Raw genomic sequence first — 16,088 nt, forward strand, 5'->3', positions numbered from 1 at the left:
TCCTAAATGAGGCATTTCCTTTTGTGGTATTAAAAAACAAAAATTAAGTTGAGAGCCTTTATGGGCTTCAGATTTTACAACTGTAAAAAGAAGGGATAGATTCAGATGGCCTCTTAAGGGGACGCTTCTAGTTCTAAGTCTTGTTTTATGACCAGTGATGAAGCTTCTTTTCTGAGTGTGACTGTGGTTCCTGTAGTATGATTATATTACCTGAAAATATCTGTGGAGTTACTAGTTGTAGGGGAAGTATTTTTTACGATGATTATGATCAAGAAAAGAATTATTTAAATGATGTCTAAAGGATTACGATGGCTTTTTTTTTTTAATGTGTCTACTTGGTTAGGCTGAACTATCTTCCCTATTTATTCAGTCGAGCACTAATCTAGTTGCTGCTGTGATGGAATTTTGCAAATGTAATTAGAGTCCCTAATCAGTTGACTTTAAGTTAATCAAAGGGAGATTATCCCAGGTGGGCCTGACTTAATTAGGTGAGCCCTGTAAAAGAGAGCTTAGGCTTTCCCTGAGCTGAGAGACTAACCAGCTTATGTCCACAGGATTTCAACCTATTTATGATCTTCCTTTCCTAACTGGATTTTGGGTTCACTTTGCTAGCCTCCAGAACTGCATACGCCAATGCCTTATAACAAATTCCTATATCTGTATCTACTTGTTCTGCTTCTGTTTTAACTCTGATTCATATAATGATGCTTTATAAATTATAAACAGGGAACACCTTAAAATATTTTAACAATTCCAATCTATTTCAATAAAATGAGTGAAGCTGAGGAACAGACATGTGTATATTGGGCGGATGAAGTTTATATTGAGGAAGCTTTGAGGTGTTCAAAGGTTACCTTTGATGCCCTATCCCCAGATTGACAGTTTATCTTCTCCCCTTACCTCAGACTACTAGTCTTCTCATTGTCTCTTACCTTCCCTATCCAAAACCGAGATGAGGAAAGGCTCTTAAACTTACTCACACTGCGGTGTTAATACTTGACAGCATTTAAAATGCTAAAATTTCCAGAAGGTCCTTCAACTTTAATAGAGTAAAAGCTTTAAGACAAAGGAGTAACTGGCAAGTGGTGGAAAAAGCAGACTTAAATTCATAAACTCTCAGATGACTGTGTATTCTGCCTACTTGTAAACTGGCCACGTTCAGTTTTTTTGATGATTTCTTTTTTTTAAATACCATTTCATTAAAATTAAAGTTTTGCCCTTTCCCCTGGCTGGCAGCCGCACGATGCCTGGAGTTACTGTAAAAGACATGAACCAGCAGGAGTTCATCAGAGCTCTGGCAGCCTTCCTCAAAAAGTCTGGGAAGCTGAAAGTCCCTGAATGGGTGGACACTGTCAAGCTGGCCAAGCATAAAGAGCTTGCTCCCTACGATGAAAACTGGTTCTACACACGAGCTGCCTCCACAGCACGGCACCTGTACCTCCGGGGCGGCGCTGGGGTCGGCTCCATGACCAAGATCTACGGGGGACGTCAGAGAAATGGGGTCATGCCCAGCCACTTCAGTAGAGGCTCCAAGAGCGTGGCTCGCAGCGTCCTCCAAGCCCTAGAGGGGCTGAAAATGGTGGAAAAGGACCAAGATAGGGGCCGCAAACTGACACCTCAGGGACAGAGAGATCTGGACAGAATCGCTGGACAGGTGGCAGCTGCCAACAAGAAGCATTACAACAAATGCTGGGTCAATAAATTGCCTCATTCGTAAAATAAATAAATAAATAAAATTAAAGTTTGACTGACACATAGTGTTACACTAGTTTCAGGTGTACAACATAGTGATTCAACAAGCCTATACTTTATGCTATGCTCACCACAAGTGTGGCCACCATCTGTCACCATACAGTGCTATTACAATATCATTGACTATATTCCCTATGCTGTACCTTTCATTCCATATTTCACTTATCTGTGGAATTAAAAAAAATAAAACAGGGGCGCCTGGGTGGCTCAGTCGTTAAGCATCTGCCTTTGGCTCAGGTCATGGTCCCAGGGTCCTGGGATCGAGCCCCGCATCGGGCTCCCTGCTCCACGGGAAGCCTGCTTCTCCCTCTCCCACTCCCCCTGCTTGTGTTCCTGCTCTTGCTATCTCTCTCTCTCTGTCAAATAAATAAATAAAATCTTTTAAAAAAATAAAATAAAAAAAACACAAATGAATAAAAAAACAAACAAAAAGCAGAAACAGACCCATAAATACAGAGAACTGATGGTTGCCAGAGGGGAGGGGGGGTGGGGGATAGGCAAAATGAGTGAAGGGGAGTGGGAGATATAGACTTTTTATGATTTCTTCATTTTACATTCTAGAAATGACTGTAGCCAAAGCTTCCACACCAGTAACATTTCCTTAGCAGATAATACTGCTCCAGAAGAGACAGTTTTTTCTATTGTTTTAGTTTGGTTTTGGGAAGGGGTCTTTATACATCATTGGATAATTATAATTTAATTAACTTTTTTTTTTTTTAAGAGATGGGAAGGGGAGAGGGGCAGAGGGAAAAGAAGAGAATCTTAAGCAGGCTCCATGCCCAGCACAGAGCCCAACATGGGGCTTGATCTCACAACCCTGAGATCATGACCTGAGCCAAAATCAAGAGTCAGACACTTAACTGACTGAGCCACCCAAGCACACCTATCATTTAATTTTTATTTTTAATTTTTTTTCTTTATCATTTAACTTTTAAAGTACTTAATGCTACATATTCCAAACTAGACCACCATGAGCTCTTTGAAGACAGGCTTGTAACTCACATTAAAAACAAACAAAGAAACAAACAAAACATTCTAGGGCACCTGGCTGCCTCAATTAGTGGAGCATGAGACCCCTGATCTTGAGGTGGTGAGTTTGAGCCCCACACTGGGGGCAGAGATTAAATTAAAAGAAAAAAGTTCACTACTTTTTCTTGTAAGAGCCCAGCAATAAAACAGGTACCCAGTAAATATTTGTTGATTTAATAATTTCTAGAACAGTATGTAGGATGAGGATAATTGTGGTTTGCCTTTTATGTAAAGGAATTTTTCCTACTCTGTGTGAAATGCCAGTAGCCATGTCTTTCATAATAATACCATAACTAGGAAAGGTGTAGATGTATTAGCCACAAAACTAATAGTAAATATTAAGACACATAAAAGACTAAACTAGTTAAATTTCAAAAAAGGACAAACTACTTATCTGTTGTTATATGTAGCTTTTTACTTTTGCTTTACATATTACACATTAGTTTCACTTTACAGTAATGTTCAAAAGTAGATGCTAATAATTCTAGAGAACTTGGTCATGTTATGTGTTAATTTGCTTTACAGCAATATTCAGAAGTACCTGCTAACCATTCTAGAGAATGTGACCTGTTGCTCCGCTAAAACATTGTTGCAAATATGATTATATCCTTAGATTGCACATAGACTATTGACCCATCATCTAGCAGACACCTGATATACTATAGGACTCAGATGGTTAGATTCTGTAAACAAGTGAATGAATATGTACATGAGACCCATATGAAATGTACAACTCAATATTAATAAATAAGGGTTAGAAGCTATAAAAAACAAGACTAATAAATCTAACTATATATAAATTAAAAACCTCCATATACTAGAAAGCACCAAAAATAAAGACAAAAGACAAGCTGGAAGGAACATTTACAAGTCAATTAGGAATTTTTCCTAGTGAACAAAGGAAAGGAAACACAAAAGAAAAAAGTTAGTAGGAAAAACTGAACCATCCAAAAGAAAGACAAAGAATTAAGGAGAGAACAGAAGATGAAAATACAAATGGCTTAGAAACATGAAAAGATGTGGAACTTCAACAATAACTCTAGAAATACAAATTAAAACGATGAGATGTCATTTAAAATTTACCATTTCAGCAAAGCTTAAAAACACATTTAAATTGGGGATATGATTTGGTAGAAACACTTAGGGCAATAGGCAATATTTATCAAAATTTAAATTTTCATTTCCTAAGAATCAGCAGTTATAGTTCTAGAAATTGAGCCTACAGAAAAATTTACATGAAAGTACAAGACATAGGGGCGCCTGGGTGGCTCAGTCCGTTGAGCGTCTGCCTTTGGCTCAGGTCATGATCCCAGGGTCCTGGGATCAAGCCCCGCATCAGCCTCCCTACTCAGTAGAGAGCCTGCTTCTCCCTCTCCCTCTGCTGCTCCCCCTGCTTGTGCTCGCTCTCTCTCTCTGTCAAATAAATAAATAAAATCTTTTTAAAAAAAAGTATAAGACATATATTAACAGAGCGCTATTTACAATAACAAAAAATAGACAACATCCCAATAGCTTTCAATAGGAGAACAAATTATGTAGTCATTTAATAATACAATTATTATAAAAAATAAGGAAGATAAAGTCTATATTAACAAGAAAAGCAATCTAGGTTGTTAGGAAAAAAGCTGCAAAGTAGAAGTATAGTATACTCTCAAAATAAAAAAATAATCTGGAAGGGCATACCCCAAACTAAGAGATTATCTCACTATGAGATGTGGTGGGATTACAAAAGAGTTTTCTTTCTGTATTACCTATTTCTGTAGTGTACAACCTTTTTTCTTTTTAGAAAGTCTTATTTATTTATTTTTAATTTAATTAATTTTTTTTTAGATTTTATTTAAATTCAAGTTAGTTAACATATAGTGTATTATTAGTTTCAGGGGTAGAATTTAGTGATTCATCAGTTGCATATTACACCCAGTGCTCATTACATCAAGTGCCCTCCTTAATGCCCATCACCCAATTACCTCATTCTCCCAATCACCTCCCCTCTAGCAACCCTCAGTTTATTCCCTATAGTTAAGAGTCTCTTATGGTTTGCCTTCCTCTCTGTTTTTATCTTAGTTTATTTTTCCTTTCCTTCCCCTATGTTCATCAGTGTAGTGTACCATTTTTAAATAATGACCAAGAAAAAAAATAATAAGGTTCAAGTACAAGATTATAATGACATCTCTGGTCACTTGCTCTACTTTGTTGTAAATTATCTGGATATAAAAGTACCCATATTACACAGTTTTTTTTTTCTTTAAAGATTTATTTGAGAGAGAAAGAGATTGCGTACTTGCAAACACACGTGCGAGCAGGTGGAGAGGCAGAAGGAGAGGGACAGAGAGAATCCTCAAGCAGACTCCCTCTTGAGCGCAGAGCCTGACATGGGGCTCAATTCTAGTGCCCTGAGATCATGAGCTGAGCTGAAATCCAGAGTCCAATACTTAACCATCTGAGCCAACCAGGCACACCTACATAGTTTATGTAATACTAAAGCACATGTTTTTCAAATTATAAAAGGAGATGAAAAAACACACAATTATTAAACAAATATTAAAACAATCAACATATATCCCCCATTAGTAGTAGCCAGCCAGCCAAATACGTATGCCTATTTAGCTTCTTCTTCCTTTTTTTAAAAAGATTTTATTTATTTGAGAGCGAGCAAGAGAGAGCGAGCTCGAGCAGGGTGAAGGGCAGAGGGAGAAGCAGACTCCCAACTGAGCAGGGAGGCTGATGTGGGACTGGATCCCGGGACTTTGGGATCATGACCTGAGCTGAAGCAGATGCTTAACCGACAGCCACCCAGGCACCCTTAGCTTCTTAAATTTACTAATTTGCGTGTGAAGACCTGTGATTCACCTCTTACAAAATTTAGTCAAGAGTATAAGGTAATGAGGAAATAAAGCACTGGAGTCCTCTGCTACCTGTAGTGTAGCTGTTTCTAGTAGTTTCAGTGCATAATATTTAAAAATTTTAATTTATAGTTCTAGTGACAATAGGTGTAGTACAACTGGCAGCTCAAATCGAAATTTCCTTATATTTCCTTATTTTATTCCAGTGCTTATTTTATATGTTAGAAATAGTTACAGAGTAGCATCATTCACTAACATGTTATAGTACTTGGACTATTTCAAGTAAATATATAAGATCCACAGTAATAGGGGTATGCACCTGTTTTATTTCTTGAGGTCTGACAGTCTACTACATACTCTAAAAGAATGCAAGAGTAAGGTAGAAGTGGGGACCTAACAGCATCAGTCACAGAAATCTGCAGTCCTTTTTGATACACTGCTGTGTAACCTATGCTTAAATCTTACAGAGCAATAATGGTCCTAAAAGGGAACTAATAGCATATCTCCAACTGTGCCTGGCATCCTCCTCTCCTCAAATTCTCAAAAGAATCCTATTTTTTAAAAACTTGAGACATAAAAGCAAACAGTAGGAGAAAAGCTTAGATTGGTTAAGGATTGGTCAATAAGACAGAGAAAATGTTTCCATCCCTGGTATAAATGTCCCTTCCGTCTAAACTCCTGCGTGGTACTGATATTCCAGTAGAAGATATTTGGTTAAATATATAATAGCAGAGTCCCTGCTGGTCAAAGCTAGTAAAGCTGTCCTTTTAGCTCAGTGGCAAAGAATATATACCATATAGTACAAGAAAGGTTGGAGACTTGATATGTACTCTTGCCAATTGCTTTTTACTTTAAAAGCTTTCTAAATCAATGACAAGCTATCTGCACCGAGAAGGGTATGGAATGGCCTCAAGTTGTAGATGCAGCCCTTATGTAGAAAATAAGCATGGCTCATATGGCATATTGCTGTTCTCTATTTTAGAACTAGCACAGGAACCATGTGATGTGTTCATTGCTATGGTAACTACATTTCAGTAGTGAACAGGAGAGCAAACGGGCATGTAAAACATGTATAGGTTGTCAATATTTAAGTAATTGCTGTCCTGGAGCTGCAATAACCTAAATTTCCTTGCTGCATGACTTATTAAAATAAAATTCCACCCCTTACATATTTTTTTTTAAATCAGGTTAATAAGCCTTCACTCCCCATAATGCCTTCCCCATTCAAGAAAACAAATGCATAATGTCTTTCAGACGGGGTTTCAGTTGCTTCATGGAGAACTACTGTTATTGTTATTAGAGATCTAGGCTTCTAAAAAACTATGTGCAGTGATATATATGATATAAAGACGAAGGGAGTCTTAGCCTGGTCAACCGAAAAAGAGTGCTCTGCCTACTTTCACTAGGGGGTTGAGTCTACTGGTAGGACCAACAAAGTCAAGTTTTTACGTTGATTTAGGGGGAAAAAAATCTGATTTGACATCAGAGTTATTTCACTTCTATGTCCTTTCTCACCAGTGCAACCTAGAAAGAAGATCCTCCGAAGACTTGGTTATCTTTGATTACCTTTAGATCAGTCTCTGATTGTCCTGCATTTCAACGAGATACTTATAATACTGTATATTTAATTTTAAACTTTCTGTATGATGCCACTTAGGAACAGAAATCATAACAAGTTTCTCTCACAATCCTCTCTCTCCTCCAATCCCTCCCCCTCTCCCTCTCTTTTGATCCATGATTCTGATTTACGAAACAGCAAAAGGGATTTCACACCAATGACTTAAAAAAAGTTAATTAGCTGAATGAGTTAAAAAATGTAATTAGGGGGCGCCTGGGTGGCTCACTTGGTTGAGTGTTGGACTCTTGGTTTCATCTCAGATCATGATCTCAGGGTTGTGAGATCAAGCCCCAAGTTGGGCTCCATGCTGGGCGTGGAACCTGCTTGGGATTCTCTCTCTCCCTCTGCCCTCTGGCACCCCGCTCTTGCACACACTCTGTCTCTGTCTCTCTCTCAACAAAAAAATGTAATGAAAAAAGTCAGCCCCTAATACAAATTATATTAAAAAGTTAAATTTATACCAAATTTCATATTATCTTAAGCCTGTGGTTACATTAATAAAATGGCTTACCACAATGACTATAACACTATGGTTATGGGGGCACCTGGGTAGTGCAGTTAGTTAAGTGTCTGCCTTTGGCTCAGGTCATGATCCTGGGGGCCTGGGATTGAGCCCCATGTCAGGCTCCCTGCTCAGTGGGGAGTCTGCTTCTCCCTCTCCCTCTGCTCCTCCCCACTGCTCACGCTCTCTCAATCTCAAATAAATAAATAAAATCTTTAAAAAAATACTATGGTTATGAATAAAAATAAGCTATATCTGCATGTACACAAAATTACGTTTTTATGTAAATACTTTGGGGTTCTTTTAGAAAGGACCATATTCTGTGAGAAATAAAACACTATTTCACTAGAACAAATATTAATATCAAAATGGACTACTAAAAAAACCCATCAGAATTATGGTTATTCTTTATAGTGAATGACAATGTTCTAAGCTTCATATCTTATAACTTGGTATTAACTTTGACCTGCAACTTTTTTTTGTTACAACCTTCAAATTTAGAAAATACAGTACCATTTATTGGAACATGGAGGAAAATCACACTAACGTGTGATGAAGGACATTATATTTATAGTCTATATTTTATACATATAATTATTCATACAGAAATTTAGCTGAAAAGATAATAAATTTGTATAAAAAAGAGTAATTTGTACTTTGTGCTGTTTCAGCAGTAAGAATAATTTCTTCAAACTCATTGGTTCAGTGGCACCATATGGGGCATGTGGATCTTCAGATACCAAAAATGTCTCCAAGATAAATTTCATTTTAGTGTGTTAAAACTTTCTACCCTGCAGCTGTCATTATAACTATATAATTCATACCCTACTATAAAAATGCAAATCATATAGCTTACTATGCTTATAGGAATAGAAGGAATTTCTAATGGTATCTATATTTCCAAGTCATAATTACAACTCTTTGTTAGAAGCATTCCATACATGTGAAGTCACTGATAATTTTGCTGATTTAACAACAAATGGGGTCAAAGAATGAGAAAGGAAATGGGACCAAAAACATATTTTAACAGCAGAAAATTATATAGCAATGTAAATTAATAAACTTTTGCTACATATAGCAACATGGATGAATCACAGAAACCTATTATTGAAGAAAAAGAGCAATATCATAATACACCATTTCTATAAAGCTAAAAGTGAAGCACATAATATACTGTATAAAAACATATATGTATATATACACACATATATGTATACATACACATATACATGTACATATGCAAGGGATAGATATATACACCTGCAAGGAAATGAAAATACAAAATCAGAATAGGCATAGCTCTGCAAGGGATTGCTAAAAGCTTTAAATACTTCAAATGAAGGGGGAAGCAGAGGCATCTGCTTTTAACATGTGTTACACATATTCTTTGATCATATTAAATATTTCATTACAAAGAAAAAAGAAAAATATAAGAGGAGAGTAAAGGAGTTCATCAATGTATAATTACTTTACCATGGTCAGAACATTATAGCGCACATTTTACCACAAGAAATGGTAAGAGAGCAGAGTACAAGAGCCTACCGTGGGAAATCACCTTTTTTCCTCAATATATATGCAAAGGCAAAAAAGCAAAATATTCACCTTTTTCCACAGGTGATCTTTAGTCAATTTGTTTAGATAACCTTTTCATAATTTGTATCCCATATATAAGTATATAAAAAATAGCATTAACTAAAAAACTGTTTTCTTTCTCTAGAAACAGAGAAGCAGGATTTCTTTTTCTTTTTAATTAATTTTATTTTATTATGTTAGTCACCATACATTACATCATTAGTTTTTGATGTAGTGTTCCATGATTCATTGTTTCTGTATAACACCCCGTGCTCCATGCAATACGTGCTCTCTTTAATACCCATCACCAGGCTAACCCATCACCCTACGCCCCTCCCCTCTAGAACCCTCAGTTTGTTTCTCAGAGTCCATAGTCTCTCATGGTTCGCAGGATTTATTTTTCTTATAAAAAATGGTGAGACATTAATAGAATCGCTTGGTTGGCTCACAATTAGCTATTATTTATAGCATTTTGTATTTTCTTGTTATTGAGGTATAATAAATGTACAATATGATGCACAGATCTTAAATGTTCACCCCAAACAAGATACAGAACATTTCCATCATCCCAGAAAGTTCTCTACTGTCCCTCACTAGTCAATCCCTTTGCCTCCTTAACAAAGAAGGAACACTTTCTGACTTCCATCATAGATTGTTTACATGAAATATAGAATACAAATATTCTTTTGTGTCTGACTCTTTTTGCTAACATAATATTTTCTGAGATTTATCCTTGTGGTTGGGGATATCAGTAGTTCATTCCTTTTTATTTTCTAGTAGTGTACTATAATATGAATATACTATAATTTGTTGAAAAATTATCCTGTTGATGGACATTTCTGTTTCCTGCTATGAATATTTTTATGTAAGTCTTTTTGTGGACATACGTTTTTGCTCTTCTTGGGTAAATGACTTGCTGAGTCATAGGGCAGATGTATGATGAACTTTATAAAACAAACAAAATAACTCCCAAATAGTTTTCCAAATCTGTGGTCCCTTCAGCAAAGAATGAGAGCTCCAGTTGTTCCATATCCTTGCCAACACTTGGTGGCCCTATTAACTTAAACCACTGAAGTGGGTGGGCAATGGTATCTTCACTGTGGTGTTAATTTGTATTTCCCTCATGATTAAGGATGTTGAGCCCCTTTCATGTGCTCATTGGCCATTATAGTATTCCTTTCATTGAAGTGTCCAAATATTTTGCCCAATTTTTTTTTTATTGTGCTGTTTGTCATCTTACTGATTTGTAGGAGTTCTTTATATATTCTGCATATAATCCTTTGTCAGATACATGAATTGGGAAATGTTTTCTCCTCATCTGTGGTTGGTCTATTTGTTATCTTAGTGTCCTTTAAAAAAAAGTAGCTTTATTAAGGCATTAATTTACACTCTACAAAAGTACAGTATGGGGAGGTTAGTGACCCATGTTCAAGGGTCAACTGTACTAATATTGGCAAGCAGATAATTATTTAACTACCAAGAATATAAAGTCTTTAAGAATTGACTGTGCTATCCTGATTCCCTACTACTATGCCAAGTCAACACATGTGTACTATGCCTCTATTCCAATCTGTTAAAAACAATGTGGCCATGTCAAAGCACAGAGCTTGTAATGCTACCACCACTGCTCAAAAGCTTCCAATATCTTCCTTTTGTTGCTGCAAGCAGGACAAGACCAGGGGAGAGCAATTATGAGGCTATTGTAATAATCCAGAAAAGTGATGATAGCATCAGGAACCAGAAGGAAGGCAAGAAAAGTGGTAAGATGTAGTCATATTTTCAATATATACTGAAAGCAGATTCAAAAGCAACTGCTTTGATTAAAGTTAATATGTAACAATGGTTATTAAAGCTCCCTGACTGCCAATCACTAGACATCTATCCCCGACCTAAAATTGCCACTCAAGGTCTATAAACTAAGAATGACATCTAGACACCATGAACTTCTTTAAGATGCTCAAAGAATCAAGAAATAATCTCTTAGATGTTTATGGCATATCTACCGCTATCAAAAGCTCCATCATAATTTCAGCGAGTCAACATAAATTTTACACCTATTATACACATGAAAACTACAGGTGATAAAAATAAATCATAACACCTTTTTGCCTACTCTAATCTCTCCTTCCTCAAAGAATATATAATCTACTAAATCATCCATATATTAAGATAAAAAACCAAAGCTTATAGGAACCAAGTGTGACAGCCTAAAGAGTATTCTATAAACTCGGGGAGATGAAGATTTCATAGAAGAAACTGGATCTATCCCTTATGACACAACATAACCCTATCCCCAACTTAGGTTTTTAAGAATATACCCTCATTTTATGTGATTTCAGAACAAAGTACATTCCTTTCATAATATGTGTCTATTTGTAATTATAAATTAATGAGTGGTTTAATTAAATAACGTTGTCACTCTCACTAGACTAAAATCCATGAGTATAGAAGTCATGTCTATTCTTGTTCACTGAAGTATCCCCGATATCTGATAAATGGTAGAAACTTAATAAATCATTATATTTCATTTTAAAAATATCTTTATATTTCACATTTCTATTTCAGTTGAATAAAGGAAGGCAGGATGTCCAAATTTGTCTGCCAGGTATTCCAAACTCATGGAAATTTGATTCTTATCAACTTAGATACAACAGGTAACCTTTGTCCCAAAAGGCCTGATTTTATTCATAGTGCAAATTCATTCATTCATTTATTCATTCACTCATTCATTCAGAAAATATTTACGGAGTATCTACAGTGTGCAGGCACTGTTTAAGGGGTTGGGGATGTAGCAGTGAATGAGACACAAAGTCTTTATCCTTATGGACTATACTTCATAGAAACTACACTCACTCTTGCTTCAGTGGCATTCTCAAGCCATTCATTCTATGAAACATTGTCTTCACTTCCCTCTATCACTATCATGAAGTTTTTCTGAACACTCAATCCTCCAGTAGGGTCGACAGATAAAATACAAAAAACTTAGCTAAATTTGAATTTCAGATATGCAATGAGTAATTTTTTAGTGGATGTCCCAAATATTGTGTGTCCCATCTGAAATTCAAAATTAAATGGATACCCTATATTTCTGTTTCCTAAATCGGGCACCCTCATTATCTGGTAATTTCCCCCGTTTCCAAATTTCCAATCTAATTATATTCAGAATCATAGAGATTAACATTTAATTATTGCCTTCTGCAGGATTTTTGTTTTATTGCTCCATGTTGTAAGCACTTAACGAACACTTGATAGATGTATTCAGAAATTTAAATTACAATTAAGATTTATTTATAAGACGTTCTTCCCAACTGTATTAGTAATACTAAAAAAATGAGAAATTGTAAAAATGTCTAATACAGGACTAATGAAAATAAAAAATATATAGCCACCCAAAATGATAATTGAAAGAACAATTAATGACACTAGAAAATGCTAAAAATATAATACTAAATGAGAAAAAGGATATAAAATTATAATGGAAATAATTTCAATTTCTTGAAATTTTGCATATATAGAACAGTTGGCTCTACTCTTTAAAAATGCCAATGTCATGAAAGAGAGAGAATGACCAAGGAACTGTTCCAGATTAAAGGAAACCAAGAGCTATGGTATGTAAAGGCAATGTATGCTCCTGGATTGGATTTTGGAGTAGGAAAACAAAATTGTTAGAAAGGGCATTCTTGGGAGAACTAGACACATTTGAATATGTACTGTGGTTAGGTGTACTATATGCAGAGAGAGGGAACGCTCAAAGCATAGGGGAGAAATGTAATTGTCCTCTTCTTACAACCCTTCTCTAAGTTGGAAATCATTTCAAACTAAACAGTTTAAAAATACATATGGAAAAAACACTGTAAGAAAACATGAAAAAATTTAGAGTCATTAATGCTGGCTGATACGATGAATGCTGATTTTAATTTTTTCTTTGCATGTTTCTATATTTTTCATTCTCTACAATGAGCATGCATTATTATTATTATAGCTGGAAATTTAAGAAAATCATTTAAAGGTACTTTGATGAAATATATAATTCACAATTCATTAATTTGTCAAGTTTATCTATTTTGATATCCCATGTTGATATTTTATAAACCTCAGGATAAGAAATTATTGTAAACATTTTATTAAATGATCATTGTAAAATAAATTACAGGATTGAATATATTCAATTACTTTCCTAAGAAGTAGAGGTACCAAAAATGAGTGCCAAAAGTTTGTTCATCTACTAATACTAGTCTACTCTTTTACCCACTATCCAGAACATTCTATTGTCTTATAATATAGGTAATTTTTTTTAAATACAGGTAATTTTTAAAGCCTCTAACTTGAAATTGATCTAGGTATAAGCAACCTTTCCAGAAGTATTCCCTGTACTCATGTTACTTATCTTACAGAGACAAAGGCAATCTGAAAACTAAAATCAGCAATGTCTTGGGAATATTTTTCTATTGCTTAGAAAAAAAAAAAAAAGAAAGAAATACAAATCCTGAGGTTAGTTAACATAAATCTGAGAGTATCTAAAGAAATAGAGATGAGAATATTTCTAGAAAAGGCCTACCTCTTCCTATGCCCTTGCCACCCAGTAATTAATGCATTAAAATTACATTTTTAAAGGCAACCCTGTCTCATAGATCTTCCACTTCTTCCATTTGTTATTTGAAAAACAGTACTAAGTACCATTCAGTTGTGATAACGTTGCTTCGTAAATTTAAAACTTTTTCACCCACTGTGTAGCTGTCGAAATGTCCTCAACAATAAGCAAAAATTCTGCTAATTTATTTTGCAGTATTCCTTGTGGTGCATTTCTAATCCACATAAGAAGAAATATAAACTCTGACTTTAGCATAACAAAGGTGAAGTATGACTATGAAGGAGTAAACAATGTTCCTCCTGGAAGAGGTAGGAACTGGAGAAGTCATTTCTGAATTAATGCCATGATGAGAGAAAGAAAATATGTATTTCCTCATATGGTAAGAAATTAATTTTCTACAACCTACCAACCCAAATTGGCTTGACTCTGTAAATAAAAGAATTCTATTTATCAAATTAAGAATTCTACCTTAATTTGAATAAATGATTGCTAATATCCACTCTATTAACTAGTGTCTTCATGTTTAATATTAGTTTTATTCAGATCAATTACTGAAAAAATACACTGCCTCTCAAAATGAATTATTCATTATCGCTTATAAATAGCTCATATAGCTCAAAAGGAATTGTAGTTTAACATTAAACAACAATAATGGAAACACCGTATCTTTTGGGCTTAATAATATCTAACACAAATCCTATGTGCAGTCATATTTCTGAATGAATATTAGAACACCCTTCCAAGGAAAAGGAATTAAAAATAAGAGGAGCTCACCAGCTCTTAAATATAGGAAACCATGATAGATTTAAGTCTTCTGTTACTTAGGCAGCAAAATTTGACAACTGGGAGCTCAAGTCCTAGTCCTCTAGCCTTCTCTACACTGTGGATAAAAGCAGAGAGGAAGAAAGCTGACAAAATGCTTTTGGTGGAAACCAGAGTCCCTGGGCTTGTTAAATTAGTACAGGGTTACCATAAAACTTAGGCCTTTTAAACTATTTACATTAGCTGGGACCCCTAAGTTGGACCTGAACTTAATATGCGAAAACATACTGCAGATTCCTATTTTGAAAAAAGTTGAGAGGAGAGACATGATAAATAACTGACTGTATATAATAGTAGTGCTAACATTCTTACGAGATTTTAGAATACCTAGTACAGAATATCATGACTGACACAGAATATATTCTCAATAAACTCTGTTCAAATTGAAGAACATTAAATCACTAAGAGAGTACCTTAAACTAAAAGGAAGAAACTAAACTTTTAACTCTATTCCTTTCAAAATCTATCACCCAATAATTCTGTTTTTATACTGATCACTTTGGCAAAGCACACAATTTTGGTATTACCAAAATTGTGAAAGATATTCTTTCATACTTATGCCTGTGCTCAAGGTCATCGAGATTCTACTTTACTTGCACTGTATTCTGCAATAACAGAGAGAAGTAAAATAGAATATCACTGACTTGTTTTTACATAACATTTTGTATTTCTGAAATCATATTTTATTTAATATTGAAAACTAGAGTATACTTCTTACCATTTTTCAGATGAGAAAATTAAGGGCTAGAGAGGTTAAATAGACTTGTCATTGCCACACAGCTTAATCTGGTAACAGATTAGAGGTTCCATTGACTCCCAGGCTAGCTACTCTAATAACCATATCATACCGGAGAGTACACCTATTAAACAGATAAAGTATTAATATATATATATCTATGCCCATTAGTTCTTGAGAAAGAGGCTAAATGGAAATGATATAAAAACTGGGAAATCTATTGTTTATACTTGAACTCAGGTCCAATGTAGATGAGCAAGCCCCAGGTACTCTGCTTCATGATATCCTGACTTTGAAAAGGTGACAACTGAAAGTAATACACAAATCTTAGTCACAAATAGTAATTATCTTCTGTGCCATTTTAACAAGAAAATGTCATCATCCTTGACTTTTTCTTTCTTTAAGTTTTTATTTATTTACTTCAGAAAGAGAGCATGAGTAGGGGGGAGGGGAAGACGGACAGGAACAAGCAGACTCCTGCTGAGAGGGGAGCTTGATGGGGGGCTCCATCCCAGGACCCTGGGATCATGACCTGAGCCAAAGTCAGATGCTTAACCAACTGAGCCACCCAGGCGCCCCCTTGACTTTTTCTTTCAATCTATTAATAAATCCTGTTGGTTCCA

At 35.2% G+C, this 16,088-nt stretch overlaps 1 protein-coding gene and 1 pseudogene across 4 annotated transcripts in view; one reads left to right on the plus strand and one right to left on the minus strand.

Moving 5' to 3' along the window:
* Positions 1-16,088, minus strand: part of ADK (adenosine kinase) — a 507,004-nt gene that overhangs the window by 120,301 nt on the left and 370,615 nt on the right. The gene's annotated exons all lie outside the window — the stretch shown is intronic.
* LOC118523464 (small ribosomal subunit protein eS19 pseudogene) lies at positions 1,242-1,840 on the plus strand (annotated as a pseudogene).

The sequence above is a fragment of the Halichoerus grypus genome, chromosome 7 (assembly GCF_964656455.1).
Source record: "Halichoerus grypus chromosome 7, mHalGry1.hap1.1, whole genome shotgun sequence".
Taxonomy (NCBI): Eukaryota; Metazoa; Chordata; class Mammalia; order Carnivora; family Phocidae; genus Halichoerus; species Halichoerus grypus.